Source organism: Asparagus officinalis, chromosome 4, assembly GCF_001876935.1.
Source record: "Asparagus officinalis chromosome 4, Aspof.V1, whole genome shotgun sequence".
In the NCBI taxonomy this organism is placed as follows: Eukaryota; Viridiplantae; Streptophyta; class Magnoliopsida; order Asparagales; family Asparagaceae; genus Asparagus; species Asparagus officinalis.
In genome coordinates, this window is record NC_033797.1 from 14797080 (window position 1) to 14813136 (window position 16057).

Here is a 16057-nt window from a genome sequence, read left to right on the forward strand (position 1 = left end):
AAATGAAACTACAGGGTAGTAAGCTCAAATGAACAATCGATGCTAGAGTCTGAGTGCAATTAACACTTTTTTTAACGATCTTTGCAAGTTTCCATGCTCTGCAGCCGTGATAATGATGTCTGCATGGTTTTGATTACAATTGATATGAAATATGTACTTGAAAACTCTGAATACTGTTCGGTTGAGATTCTTAAAAAGTAACCTATCAATTTAGAATTTATTTGATAAAAGTAAATCTTCAAGATTAGAATTGTCAACTATCAGAGATTTAGAAAAGATTGTAATCTTACTTGACGTGCATTATTAGATTCTCTAATTATATATAGTTGTTGTGCGCAGCTGAATCCGAAACGAATACAACCAACCTTAGATAGAATCACAACCAACAGTTAAAACAAGAACCAACAATGTAAGACATCAAATTTACGTGGTTCGGCAAGTTGCCTACATCCACGGGACAAGGAGGGGATGATTTTCACTATTAGAGAGAGAGTATAAATAGAGATTACAAAATTCACTCAAAACTCAAAATTAATCTCTCAAACAAAAACTCTCAAATCTCTCACCAATTCTCCCAAATACACAGCTCAAAAGCCTTTTTAATTTGGCTTAAAGAAACCCTAAAAACGTGTTCCTATTTATATCAAATATAAAACCCAAACAAATTAGGAAACCAAGCACATGCCCATACCCGAGTCGTGGTCGACTGCACTTGACGCCGCGGTCGATCGGACAGAATGACAGAAACTCAAAAATCGATTACAGGGTTCGTGGTCGACCGCACTTGACGCCACAATCGACCGACCAAAAATCCGAAAATGCACCATGTAGTGGGCACGTTTCCAGTCGACCGCATATGTTGCCGCGGTCGACCGGAAAGTGTCTTCTGCTTTGTTTTTTTCCTGAACTTATTCGCTATTTCTTCAATAGTAACCCATCTACGAAACATTATAATAAAAAAGGGCGAAAACCCCGTTGCAGGCGCTCAAAGAACAAGGTCAATGGCAAAGAATAAAACCTTCAACCGATCACAAGAAGAAGACGAACCCAAGAAGAAACACAGAATGATCACCAGAAGAGACAAGAGCAATGTCCAGGCGTTTATTTGTTTTTTCTAGTAACAAGTTAAATTGATTGTAATTATAAATATGGTATACAATTGAAATATTTTGTGTTACAGTCTGAAATAAAAACTGAAACATGTGGTTCATGCGTTCTACTACCATTTGACATTGTGGCTGAGGTACTCTCAAGATTACCAGCAAAGTCTATTGCGAAATTCCGTTGCGTCTGCAAGCAATGGATTTCTTTAACTTACGATCCATGTTTCTTAAAAGCACAAAACGAGAGTTCTGTAAACCACATGATTATCGATAAATGTGTTCTTTCTCGAGAAATCAAGTTGCGATGTCGAAGATAGAAAACAGTCTTTGGAGATTTCCCACAAATGTAACCTCGAGAGAAAGTATTATACGTTATCAAATATTGTTGATGGTTTGACTTGTGCTTTTAGTCATCGTGCTATTAAATCTGATACATGTTTTATTAAATCCTACGACTTGGGAGCTTCAGGGGCATCCAGAAAACAATCTTCGGCGTCAAGAAAGCTTTCTATATGAAAGTTTTGTTCTAGGTGTCGACATGACTATGGGGCAATACAAGGTGGTTAGATTTTTTTCGTCGTTTTAGAAAGCTGTGTGTTTATTGTCAGATCAGAAAAGTAGGCTATATAGGCAATTTCTACTTCATGGAGCCCTCCACCAAATTGGATATGGAGCAAGGAATAATCGTCAAGAAAAAGCAAACGCTGCTCTTTTCACATTCAATATCAAAGACGAGAAGTTTGGTTCAGCAATTTCGATCCCTTATACCTCATTCGGTCGTATGTCTTTCTCCTGTTGTAATGAGTTCTGGAGGAACCTTTTGCCTTACATTCATGGAGCCGCATCGGAAGACAAAAAAAAAAAATAAAAAATACTTGAATATCCAAGTTAAATTCCATATCAGTAGCTTTGCCAAGTGTACACAACAAGTTTTATGTTACAGAAATTTATAATGGTGAGGTTCTACTAAAAGTCTGCAATGGGAGAAAATGGCATGTCATTTGTTATAATCTTCACAGTAGAGCTTTGCACAAACTCTTCGATGGAGTATTACAATATTCTCACTGCGGAAAGTTTGCTATTTTCAGAGAAAGCGTTATTTCGCCAAAGAAACTATTGGAGCACCTCCACGATGCGTAAAGAAGGATGGAGGTACATAATGCATCTAATGATGTATCTGGAGGGTTTTCGATCATGATGTGCATACAATACTGAAGAAGAATCAAATGCTGTTTATTTCATTCTTAGTTGTTGACAATAGCACACAGAAAAATCTTATAAGTTTTGTTTGGATCGACTGCTTTACGTTATATTTTCAGTACTTATGTTTACAGAATTTGCAACTTCTACATAATGTATATTGGAATTTCTTACTTGTTTTGAATTTACTTGTGAGAATGTTGGATAAACTAATTTTTCATTCTTGGATTTCTTGTTTGTGACAATATTTTGACAGTTTTTAGCTTTTGACTTGACTCTATTGATTACTTGGCTACCGTTGAAGCATATAAGATGCAGCTCCTTTATCTTCCATATTTTACAGTTAATTCCTTTACCCTTAAAAAAAGCATTTAATCTAATAACCAACAAGGGATTACATCTTAGTTAAATTTTGATATTCATCATGACCAAATCTAGTGTAATAACTTATGTAATTATGATTAGAATTTTCGGTTTTGCATCTTGTGGCCTTCTTTTTTTCTTATTTATGTTTTCTCTACTTGAGAATCATAAACTTTTTGAGCTTTCAAATGAAAGTGTGCTTCCCTTGCGCACATGCAGTGGCTACTTCATTCGAAGGAATTTTACTTAAGTCTTTTGCTGATGATATAAGCAACTGCTGCTCTTGTTTGTGTAGATTAGTTCTTGAGAAACAGAATCAGACTAGTATATCTGCAATTCCTAAATGCGAATTCTGTTTTTTCTCTAGCTTTATTATGGTATCTGTGGATCCTTGATTCATCTGAGGAAGAACAAGCAGAGGGTTTTTCCTCTAGCAAGTTTCATAGAAATACTCAACTCAAACCAAACGGCATTTAGATGGAAAATGCCAGTTCACCTGCTCTCCAAACTCTCCTCCTCCATATCAAACACCCCCATTTCACGTGGCTCATGCTCGAGGTCGGGAAGAACAAAGTAGAAGTCATCTGCGAAGTAGACGCAGTTTCCTCTGAGCTCTGGAAATTTTGTTGCAGAGACGGTAGATGAGGTACTTCATACCAATAAAAAAAGGCATTGTCCTTGATATCATTCACGGGGATGAATTCTGGTCTATCCAAATCAAGCCTGATGGCTAAATATGTTTTGGGAAATAGGTCCCTGTATATAATGAACAACTAGCCGTTCAGGGACTGCACCGATAGTTTGGTCATGTCGCAATAATACTGTATTTCCAGATGTGGATTTGGGCCGGGATAAAAGATGACGGCGGTCCCTGGATACACACCGTATAGTTTCCCTTTGTGGTGTACGATGTCGATGATATGTGCGTGCGAGAGATGCTGGTGACATTGGAGTCCAGGCTACTATCTCGGACTCTAGTTATTGCCGTGTTACCAAAATCATATTGATGCAACCGAAAAGAGCTGTGGAGAAGAATAACCGTGTAGCCACCACTGCCGTCAGCAAAAGGAGGCGCGGATAGAATTGCCCTGTAAAGAAAACAGCGACGGGCGGCCCTCGTCAAATTCAAAGCGACGGAGAGTGGAGCGGTGAGAGAGAGAGGAGCTGGATTTGCACACTAGTCACTGGATTCAAAAGATGCATGTCTGACACCTCGAAGACAAATAAGAGCCGACCATGAGGGTGTTTGGCAGGGCTTATTTTTTTAAAAAGCTTATAAGTTATGTTGGTTTTTTGTGGCTTTTGACTTTTATGATAAAAATGCTATAAAAATCGTTTGGGGGGCAGAATAGTAATTTCTCTTGGTCAAATCGAACTTACCACTAGTATCGTCTTTGTCGGGTAGCATGAGCCATGGGGAATCGTGATTGAAAACAGAGAAGAGAAAAGATGATATCCTTGAAGGGGGGGCTCCGGTAATGGGTAAGAGGTTTTCTTTTCTTCGTTGTATTTTCTAAAGGAGATCAACCCTCCTTTTATAGGGGCTAACCCCACTATCTCCACCCCCTTCAGATCCGCCCCTTGAGAGATATTCTCTTAACTACCTCACGTTTCCACGTTCTTCTCAACTGAGAAACGAACGTTGATTTGGTCACTGAAGACCGATTCAAAGTAACATCTCCCACTTGACCAAATCAACCAAGTGACATGCCTCCCACTATTCGTGAGATCAGATGTTTCTGCTTACTATTACTCCCACTATCCATAGAGAGTAACTCTTATTTCATTATTCATGAAATTTTACTTAGACTTATTTATTCCTAAGTCCCATCAAACTTACATGTTTGATAAAAGATTCTGCTGGTATTCCTTTTGTCAAAGGATCAGCGATCATATCTGTAGTAGGAATATAAGTCACTTTGACTTCTCCCTTTTCTACAATATCTCGAATATAGTGATAATGTATCTCAATATGTTTTCCTTTGGAGCTATTCACGCCACTATTGATTAAGCTAATTGCTACTTGATTATCACAATAAATATCAATAGGATCTTTTAACAAATTAAGATCAAGATCAATCAAAAACCGTCTTATCCAGACAGCATGTGTAGTTGCCATACTGCAAGCTATATATTCAGCTTCTTGCGTATATCTAGCAACACACCCTTGTTTCTTGCTACTCCAAGAAACAGCTCCTCCTCCAAAGATAAATAAGTGTCCCGAAGTGGACTTTCCATCATCTTTATCACCTCCGAAATCAGCATCGGAATAACCGATGAGTTCAAGCGAATCAGCTTGATAAACTAATCTATGAGTCAATGTACCTCTGATATACTTCATAATCCTTTTTACAGCTTCCCAATATGCTGGTCCTGGATTACTTTGATATCTACTGACTAGACTCACAACATAAGCTATATCAGGTCTGGTGCACAACATTGCATACATCAAGCTTCCAATTGCTTGAGCATAAGGAACATCTAATGGCTTCTGCCCTTCTCAAGTTTAGTAACTGCATCATGAAATTTGAGATACCATTGTCTAGAAGACTGTTTTAAACCATATAGAGATTTCATTAATTTGTAAACTTTATGTTCCTGTTCTTTCACCTGAAAACCTTCAGGTTGTTGCATATATATTGCTTCCTTCAACTCTCCGTTAAGGAATGCAGTTTTAACATCCATTTGGAATAACTCCAAATCAAGATATGCAACAATAGCCAAAATAATTCTAATGGATGCAAATTTAGCTACAGGAGAATACGTCTCCTGAAAATCTATTCCTGCCTTCTGGTTATAACCTTTGGCAACTAACCGTGCTTTGAATTTATCAATAGATCCATCAACACGATATTTCTTTTTGAGTACCCATTTGCATCCTATGGCTTTTCTATTTTCTGGTAGATCACATAATTCCCATAGCTTATTCTTTTCTATAGAATCAAGTTCTTCTTTCATAGATTCTAGCCACAAAGCTGATTCATACGATTTCATCGCATCAGAAAAGGTTAAGGGATCTTGTTCTTCTATATTTGTATCTACCGAAAAGCAGGATGACTCACATGAATACAAATAGTAATCATCCATCCATGAAGGTTGTGTTCTTGCCCTTTTATTGCCTACAACTGGTTGATTAGGTACATTATTTTCCATAGGTATTTCATCATTTTCAAGGTTAGGTTCATTCATAATATCAGAGTCATTAGTGGGAACAACACTGTAATAATCATCATCTATTACAGTTAGAGGTTCTGTTTCCTCTTGAACTTGTTCCTCTTCCTCTAGATTCTCTAGAAATGTAGCATCTCTGCTTTCAATGACTCCTTTTTCTTTATTGTAGAACTTATAACCTTTTGACTTTTCTGAATACCCTATGAATCTACACTTTATTGTTTTAAAATCCAACTTATCTCTAAGTTGACATGGAATGAGAACATGGGCTATAGATCCCTACTTCCTGAGATGACTCAAATTAGGTTTCCTCCCATTCCATAATTCATAAGGTGTAGATATAACTGATTTGGTGGGAATTCTATTTAAAATGTAGTTTGCAGTTAACAATGCTTCTCCCCAAAAGTTTTTAGAGAGACCAGAATGAGACAACATGCATCTAACTACATTTAATAATGTTCTGTTTTTTCTTTCAGCAACACCATTCTGTTGTGGCGTATACGGCATTGTTGTATGCCTTTTAATTCCATGCTGAATACAATAACTTTCAAATTCTTTAGAATTATATTCTCCACCTCTATCAGTTCTCAGAATTTTGATTTTCAATCCAAGTTGGTTTTCAACTTCTGTCTTATATCTCTTAAAGCAGTCAAAAGCTTCTAATTTTCTGGATATAAGATAGACGTGTGCAAACTTGGAATAATCATCTATAAAAGTAATAAAATATTCTTTATTACTATGAGTTTTGACACTTAGGGGACCACAAATATCCGAGTGTATCAACCCTAAAAGTTCATTGGCTCTATGTCCGCCAACAAAAGGTTTTCTTGTCATTTTACCAGTTAAACAATGTTCACATGGTGGCAATTGAACATTAGATAGTGCAGGAAGCAAGTTCATTCTGATAATTTCTTTCATTTTTGAAATACTAGCATGTCCTAGTCTAGAATGCCACAATTTAGATTCAGAAATATAACAGGACAAGTAGTTCAAATTCGAAATTTCATTATCAGAATTATTACAAACTACTAGAAGAATACATAATTCATGCTCGGGCACATATTTTCCCATAGCATACACTTTATTATTCTTGCCTATAGAAACCCTGTTATTGTAGAACCTAACTTCCAGTCCTTTCTTCATCAAGCTGGGAACAGAGATCAGATTGCGCCGAATTCCTGGTGCATAGAACACATCTTTGAGGACAAGAATGTTGTCCCCAAGATCTAATCTATACGAACCAATACCTTCTACATTGAGATAGGTATTGTTTTCCATATAAATTCTCTGTTCTCCTTTCTTCAGCTCGGTGAAATCTATGACTCCATTCTTGTCCTTTGCAATATGTCTAGTTACACCAGAGTCAATCCACCAACCGCTAATATCCGTCATCACAGCATTGCATTCCGTCACACCGACGAATTCTCTTTTACTAGTACCCCCTTGTTCTGGATGCTTATAGCCTCCTTTATTCTCCTGCTTTTCACCTTGTGGGCAATTTGGCTTGAAATGCCCAAATTTCCCACAATTGTAGCAGGCTTCACGGGGCACTTTCTTTTTCTTGAACTGCTGTGACTTCGGTCCTCGCGGTTGTGGTTTATTAGGACCAGGGTTTTTATAGCTTCCAGTATTATGCCTCTGACGGACATAATTCAGCTCCTGCTGCACCATATTTAGTTCTGGTTCCTTCCTACTGGCTATTAAGTCTTGTTCTATCGCTAGGTGCATAGGAAGATCAGTAACAGACTTAATGGCAGGATTCATTCTCAATGTGGTGGCAGCCACAGCAAGTGAAGAGGGAAGACTATTCAAAATGGTTGCCACTTGCATTCTTTCCGGGATTTCGGTTCCAGCAGTGGATAAGTCCTTAGCCATGACAATCATTTTATTTATATGCTCTACGATATTGTCTCCCTCTTGCATACGACAAGAATTATACTTATGTAAGAGGAGTTGAATGTTAACTTCAGAAGCAGTGTCGTATTTTTCTTTTATTGCATTCAACATGTCCATGGAAGTCTTATAAGTTTCAAAAACTTTGATTAAGTTATCTTCCATGAACATGAGCATAAGACTTTTCGCCTTTTTGTCTTTCGATTTCCACTGCTCAAACCCTTTCTTTTCTTCAGGTGTTGATTTATCAGTAAGGGTTGGAGCAGTGGTTTCGATTATATCATCAATGTTGTCATGAATAAGAGCATATCCTATTTTTCTATGCCACATATCATAATTACTGCCATTAAATTTATCAATTTTGCCTAGTTCTGATAGAACGAGTTTACTAGCCATTCGGTAAAGAACTAAAACTAAATTAATTTAAATTTGTATGAGGTTGATATTTTGACAAATATAATAAAGTTAGATAAAATTAAATAATTAAAATGAACCTGATTTTTGTAAGTTGAGAAACGAAGCTCCAATTAAAGCGAGGTCGTCACTTAGCGGTGTTGACCGAAGAATCTGTTGTCGAAGTTTCGACGTCGTTTCTGACTGGATTGGAGATGATCAACTTGAAACAGTCGGGCCAGCAAACAAACACAACACTCAAAAGCCCAAAAAGAAAGCCCAAAATATGTTAATGCAGATGTATTAATAGGAGGGCTCACGAATTTTGATGGGAAAAAAAACTTGAAGATAGGACTTTTGTAGGCTTGGTGTAGGACAAGAAGGAATAGGGTAGGCTTTATTGTATAGGACAAAAAAAAAATGCTAGCTTGCTAGCTGGATGTGATATAAAAAAATGCTAGGTTGCTAGCTTGCTAGCCGCCTTTTGTAGGCTTAGCTTTAAGCTTGTGGATATAGGCTTGCGGCTAGCCTATGAAGAAAGAGTAAAACCGAAAAATAAAGGGAGAGAGAAGGCTATCTTTTAACTGAAGGATATAGGGTGAGCTCCTTTTTCTTTTTCAACTGGCTAGCTTCTTCTTCTACTTCTTCAACTGAAATCTTCTTCTTCAACCGAGAGCTTCTTCTTCAAGGAGTTGGAGAGAGAGTTTTCTTTGCTGAAAAATAGCAGGATTCCAAGATGATGAAGAACCTTGAGCTCTGATACCAGTGATTGAAAACAGAGAAGAGAAAAGATGATATCCTTGAAGGGGGGCTCCGGTAATGGGTAAGAGGTTTTCTTTTCTTCGTTGTATTTTCTAAAGGAGATCAACCCTCCTTTTATAGGGGCTAACCCCACTATCTCCACCCCCTTCAAATCGGGCTTTCCAAGTATCAACCTTTCTCTTTAACCAGTTTGATTCCGTGGCTTGGCACGCACAACTTAATCTGACGTGATCCAGCGACGTCAGTTTCTGGAGTATCAGTCCAAGGAGATCCATCGGAAGCCCTCTCCGATCTTTCTCGGCCATTTTGTGGAAGGTCTGTGCCTCTTAAAACCAGCAGCATAGATACACACACGCTCAACGATGAAGAGGTTTTGACGAGTTCAATAGGTTACTGATACAAAGTTTGGCAACAGCCTGTTCCTGATGTAGTAGTGATTAGGATTAGGATGTTTTATTTAATTTAATCTAACTCCTATAATAGTTATTTATTTTTAATCGTATTCCTGCAGTAGCGATAGTTTGGATTAGGGTCATGTGGTTTATTAATTCAACCCTATTCATTTGTTAACGAAACTACTCGAAGCCAAAACAACAAAAGGAAGCCAGCATATGCAAAAATAAAAAAAGAGAAAGAAAAGGGTTTATTTGCAAACCTGCATCGTAAATAGGAGGCGTGAACATTGTGGGTGGCTGGCGAGGAAAAAAATTTTCGTGGTGGTTTTCGAAAAGAAGACGGCGGTGCAGAGCTCAGGCGGTGACGGGATACCTCGCTGGCACTTGAGGAGGAAGACATTATTGGATGCACACTTAGGGTGATAACTTTGCATAGACATTTTCTGCCTTCTTTATTGGGCATCGAATCGAAAATTTAAGGGCCTGCTAATGAGGGTAAATGGGCTGACCCATGTAGTGCCAAATTTCTACAACATTTTAATTTTATTTTATTTTATTTTATTTTTGGACAAAGGGCTTAGGTAGGCCTTGCGATCATATGCCCGTACCGATTTCAGTTCTTCTAGGAGATTTGTCAATTACAATCCCGTATCTTGAGGTATGGTATAATTACATGGGTAACCCTAAAGTTTGTATATCTACATAGATAATTTTGACGTTACTGATTATAGTTACATTGGTAATCCTAAGAGTTGCTTCTCATCTCGGCTCTAGGGTTGTTGAGAATTAGTATCAAGCTAGGTATCTGAGAAACAAGGATTGATTGAATACTTCAATACTTTATTGAATGCAAACTTCTGGCTTTATAGTCTTACAACCTAACAGAAAGAGAGAAATTGCAGCCCACTAACATAGTGGTAAAACAACAGAAATTGAAAAATTCAAAGCTAACAACTACATCCTAACTTGTAGGATCATTATTTGACTGAGATTCTAGATAACCAAGATTCCTACTTTCAAGCAACAAACAACAACAACCACGACTAAGTCTTCCAACAATCCCTCCCTTAAGCAAGTGCATTCAAGCACTCAGCTTATACTGTTCAAATCACAAACTCCCAACACCTTTCTAAGTTTCTCAAAAGCCTCCAGTTTCAAAGGTTTTGTGAACATATCTGCCAGCTGCTCACTAGTATCGCAATGAACTAATTTAACAACACCATCATGAGTTAAATTTCTAAGAAAATAAAACCTGACTGCAATATGCTTGCTACGTCCATGAAATACTGGATTCTTGGAGAGCTTTATGGTTGAACTATTATCACACCAAATCACAATGCTTCCATCTTGTTTGCTTCCCATCTCCTCTAGAACTTGTTTCAGCCAAATGGCTTGCTGAGCACAACCTGTCGCAGCAACATACTCTGCCTCTGTTGTTGATAGTGTGACTATAGGTTGCTTCTTCGACGCCCAAGATACTGCACTTCCCCCAATTAAGAACACATAACCGGAAGTGCTTTTCCGATCATCCAAGTCTCCGGCGTAATCACTATCCGTAAAAGCAACAAGTTCTTCATATTCCTGCTTCTTATAGAAAATGCCATAACTTGTAGTACCTTTAAGATATCGCATCACCCTCTTGGCAGCTTGGAGATGCATTTCTGTTGGCCGAGACATGAATCTGCTCAATAAGCTCACTACAAACATCAGATCCGGTCTTGAGGCCGTCAAATACATCAAACTTCCTACAATTTGTTTGTAGTAGGTTTCATTCACCAACTCTCCTCCTTCATTTTTGCTCAATTTGCAGCCTGGAATTATTGGACTCTTCACTTCTTTGCTTTCCTCCATCCCAAACCTCCTAAGCACCTCCATTACATGCTGTCTTTGACACATAAAAATACCATCATCTCTTTGCAAAACTTCTAGACCAAGAAAGAACCTCATCTTCCCCAAGTCTGTCATTTCGAACTCCTTCATCATAGAGGTTTTGAATTCTCCCAACATCACATCATCATTGCTAGTATAGATAAGATCATCAACATAAACACTTACTAGCAAGATTTTACCTCCACTGCCAATTTTAGAGAAAAGAGTCTGCTCACTGCTACATTTTTGAAATCCTTCTTTGTTGAAGTAAGCATCAATTCGACTAAACCAAGCACGAGGTGCTTGCTTTAATCCATACAGCGCTTTCTGTAGCTTGTAAACTTTATCCTCTTCTCCTTTCTTCTCATACCCCAAAGGTTGCTCGACATAGACATCTTCAATTAATTCACCATGCAAGAATGCCGATTTGACGTCGAGTTGATACACAATCCAACCTCTCTGTGCAACAAGAGCAAGCATCACTCTAATTGTATCCATTCGAGCCACCGGAGCATAAACTTCTGTAAAATCCACTCCTTACCTCTGCGAGTAGCCTTTTGCTACCAACCAAGCCTTGTACTTGTCAATCTCCCCTGCCTCATTGTATTTAGTTTTGAAAATCCATTTTACTCATATCCTTTTAGCTCCTGGAGGTAGCTTAACCAGTTTCCATGTGTTGTTCTTCTCAATGGACTCAATTTCTGCATCCATGGCCTTTCTCCACTTCTCACTTCCTACTGCATCCTCGAAGTTTGTAGGATCATCAGACATCATAAGTGCCATATTAGCTTGCAACTCCAAGTCTGAAATTCCCGAACCAGAAAGTCCAGAACCTGGTGTATAATCACTCATCCAAGCTGGTGGTCCTCTTTCTCTTGCCTCCCTTGCTTCTGGTGTCTCATAACCCATAGACGAATTATCTACATTTTCTTCTTCCTCACTTGAGTTCAAAGTACCTCCTCCTGAATTTCCAGCTTCTTGATCTTCAAACTCATCATCACTGTCAGATGCTTCATCTTCTATCTCGTCGGTGACACCTTGATCTTCTCCCCACTCCAGCTCCATTGACACTTGCTGCTCATAGCTTGTATCCCAGTCCCACTCTCTTTTTTCTTCGAACACTACATCTCTGCTAATCACTATCTTTTTGGTGATAGGATTGTAGAGTCTGTAGGCCTTTGACTCTTCACTCACTCCAAGTAGGACGCAGAGTACACTTCTATCCTCCAATTTGGTTCTTCTAGCCTCTGGAACATGGACGAAAGCAATACACCCGAAGACTCTAAAGAATTCCACAGAAGGTTTCTCTCCGCTCCAAGCCTCCTGAGGTGTCATGTCTTTCACTGCACTTGTAGGACATCTGTTTAACACAAACGTCGTCCAATTGACTGCTTCTGGCCAAAAGGTCTTCGGCATCTTCTTTTCTGAAAGCATCGATCTCACCATGTTTAGAATTGTTCTATTCTTCCTCTCCGCAACTCCATTCTGTTGTGGTGAATATGCTGCTGTCAACTGCCTCTTGATTCCATTTTCCTTGCAAAATTCATTGAACTCATTTGAATTGAACTCTCCACCTCTGTCAGTCCGAAAGCACTTGATTGATAGACTTGTTTCTTTTTCAACATTTCTTTTGAAAGCTACAAAGGAGCTAAATGTATCTGCTTTGTTTGTTAAATAAAAAGTCCATGCTCTTCGACTAAAGTCATCAATGAAGCATAGTATGTACCTTTTACTACTGTTTGATTCTGGTGTGATCGGTCCGCAGAGATCTGCATGAACTAGCTCCAACCTCTGTTTTGCCCTCCAAGTGCTCTTCTTTGGAAAGGAATTTCTATGCTGCTTTCCAATGAGACAATCTGTACATTCCTTCTTTGCAACATCAAACTTTGGCAACCCATGAACCATGTTCTTACTCTGCAAGGTCTTCAGACCCTTGTAGCTCAAGTGACCGTACCTGCAATGCCAGAGTTGTGATAGGTCAAGTGTTGAGGTGAGAAAGCAGCTGGTGGGAGTTGCAACTGCTCTGGCCATAATAACAAACATCCTATTTGCAGTCATCGTTGTTTCAATGATCAATCCTCTCCTTGGCTGGTAAATTCTGCACTTCCCTTCATGCATCAGAATAGCGAGGCCCTTCTCTTGCCATTGACCCACACTCAATAGGTTGTTCTTGAGCTTTGGTACATAATAAACTTCTGTGACTACATGCTTCACTCCATTGATACTCAATTGCACGCTGCCTTTTCCTTCTACATTCATCTTGGTGTTGTTACCAAGCTTCACCAAGTGTCTAAACTTGCCGTCAAAGTCTGAAAACATCTTCTTATCCCCACACATATGGTTAGAACATCCCGAGTCTACGAACCAAGCTTCTTCTCTGCTTACTCCATTTGCCTCTGCTTGTGCCATCAATGCCAACTCTTCTTCATAACTGAGTTCCACCGTTGAGCCTCTTGCAAAGTTTTCGGTGACTTCAGCATGAGACATAAGCAGCAAAGTCTCACCTCCATCTATGTTGGTATAGTTTGCTTCTTTCTCTGTTCCTGGACACTCATATTGGAAGTGCCCAAGCTTGTGACATCGAAAGCATTCAATTGTTGCACGATTGAATGTTTGTCGGCCTCTTCCTCTACCTCTTCCATGAAAACCTCCTCGATTTCCTCGTCCTCTCCCACCTTCATATGAAACTTTCAGAGCTTGCTCCTCATAAGTACTCCTCTTTTGAAACTTTTGTTCATGAACTAGCAGAGAGCTCCGAAGTTGATTCACCGAAAGACTTTTGATATCTTTCGATTCCTCAAGTGAACATACAACAAAATTCCAGCTCTCAGGAAGTGTACGCAGAATCTTCTCTACAATCTTAGCATCCTCCAAGCCTTCTCCTAGATTGCTCATATTATTGCAGACTAACACTACTCTTGAAAAATAATCACTAATTGACTCACCAATTTTCATCTCAAGTACCTCGAAATCTCTTCGAAGTGTCTGCAGCTGTGCATTGCGCACCTTCTCATCTCCTTGGAACCTTGTCTTCATTGACTCCCAAAGCTGCTTAGCTGTGTCCTTTTGGGTGATAGTCTTCAAGGTCGTCTTGTCAATGGCTTGGAAAAGGTAATTCTTTACCTTTAAATCCTTCAGCTTCAAGTCTGCTAGCTCTGCTTTCTGCGCATCATTCAGGATCTCGCCTCTCGCTGGTTCGGTATAACTTGTCTCCACCAAATGCCACCACTCCTTTGATCGTATTAAATTCTCCATGAGCATTGCCCAATACTCATAGTCTCCATCAAACTTAGGAATGCTCAGGATAGCATCCTTCTCTGTTGCCATCTCTACACTCTAATTTCTCACTCTTCACTCGTGCTTGCTCTTCTTTGTTCCTCACCTTCTCTCCTGTATGCACTCACACACACTCACAATCAGGCCCTAACCTAGCTCTGATACCAATTGTTGAGAATTAGTATCAAGCTAGGTATCTGAGAAACAAGGATTGATTGAATACTTCAATACTTTATTGAATGCAAACTTCTGGCTTTATAGTCTTACAACCTAACAGAAAGAGAGAAATTGCAGCCCACTAACATAGTGGTAAAACAACAGAAATTGAAAAATTCAAAGCTAACAACTACATCCTAACTTGTAGGATCATTATTTGACTGAGATTCTAGATAACCAAGATTCCTACTTTCAAGCAACAAACAACAACAACCACGACTAAGTCTTCCAACAAGGGTCACCCGTGTAATTAAATTAGTAATATTGTAGATACGCAAATTTCAAAATCACCCTTGTAACAATACTATACCTCAGAATACCGGAAGGTAATTAATCCATGTTATTAAATAAAAAAGAGATATGTCATAGGATGAAATTAGGACTTTCAGTGTCACGTTTCAAGCCGTCCAAGTAAAATAATATTTAGAAAAAAATTTCAACGATACTATGTAATATGAAATAAAAATGATTCTCAAATGGATTTCACAACTTTAGAATATTGGATCCATAAACGGATCAAACCATTGCGGAAGCAAAGAATACAATCATAGCTCCAAAAGAGGAACGACTTATAAAATGAAGACAGTTGCTTTTCTTCATTGAGAACCACAATCCATCACTGACCCCACTTTGAAAGGGTGAAAAAAAATTAAAAAGAAAGTGAAATTGTATAAAAGTATCAGCTTTAAGCATGGACGACACTATTATTTTGGGGATAATAACTTATTGTTCCGTAATGATTAAGCATGATAAAATGGATAAAGATTTGTTATCATACAATGCTACTAATTCTGACTAAAATTTGCATGTATCGCAAATAGAGACGTTACGTACGTAGGGTCCCCGCAGAATATGTTTATCTAGATTTTAGAAGAGCATGGACGACGCTATTATTTTGGGGGTGCGCTCTTTATTATGTATCCAACACTTTTGAGAAAGGCTAAGAACATCTCCAACAGTTTCTCTAAAATTTTCTTCAAAATGGGGAAGCAAAAGTCATATTCTCCAAATTATTTTTACACCAACTCTAACAGCTTCCCCATTTTGAAGAATCCATTTTTTTCTCTAAAAATTTGGAGAATGCTACAGATTTGAGGAAGCTTCCCCATTTTTTCTCCTCCATCCCTATTTTGGGGAATGAGATGGGGAATCTGTTGGACCAAAAACCTAACTATATTCTCCAAAAGTGAGAAATGAGAAAGCTGTTGGAGATGCTCTAATGGCTGGGATCTCAATGCTTGAGGTCTCATCATTAAAAATATATACATAGTGAAGTATCCTAAAAAAACTTGTCAATAAATCATGAACTTCATTGTATATTTTCTGTTTTTAAAAAAAAAATCCTAGAATGAGAGCGAATTTCTTCAAAACCCGAGTAACCAAAAAATTTGATTAAATTTCGCAAAACCTTTACTC

At 38.4% G+C, this 16057-nt stretch overlaps 1 long non-coding RNA gene across 1 annotated transcript; it reads left to right on the forward strand.

The window, feature by feature from the left end:
• On the forward strand, nucleotides 8731-9952 carry LOC109836710. Its single transcript, XR_002246074.1, has 2 exons — nucleotides 8731-8946; nucleotides 9075-9952. It is a non-coding gene; the product is annotated as an uncharacterized LOC109836710 (long non-coding RNA).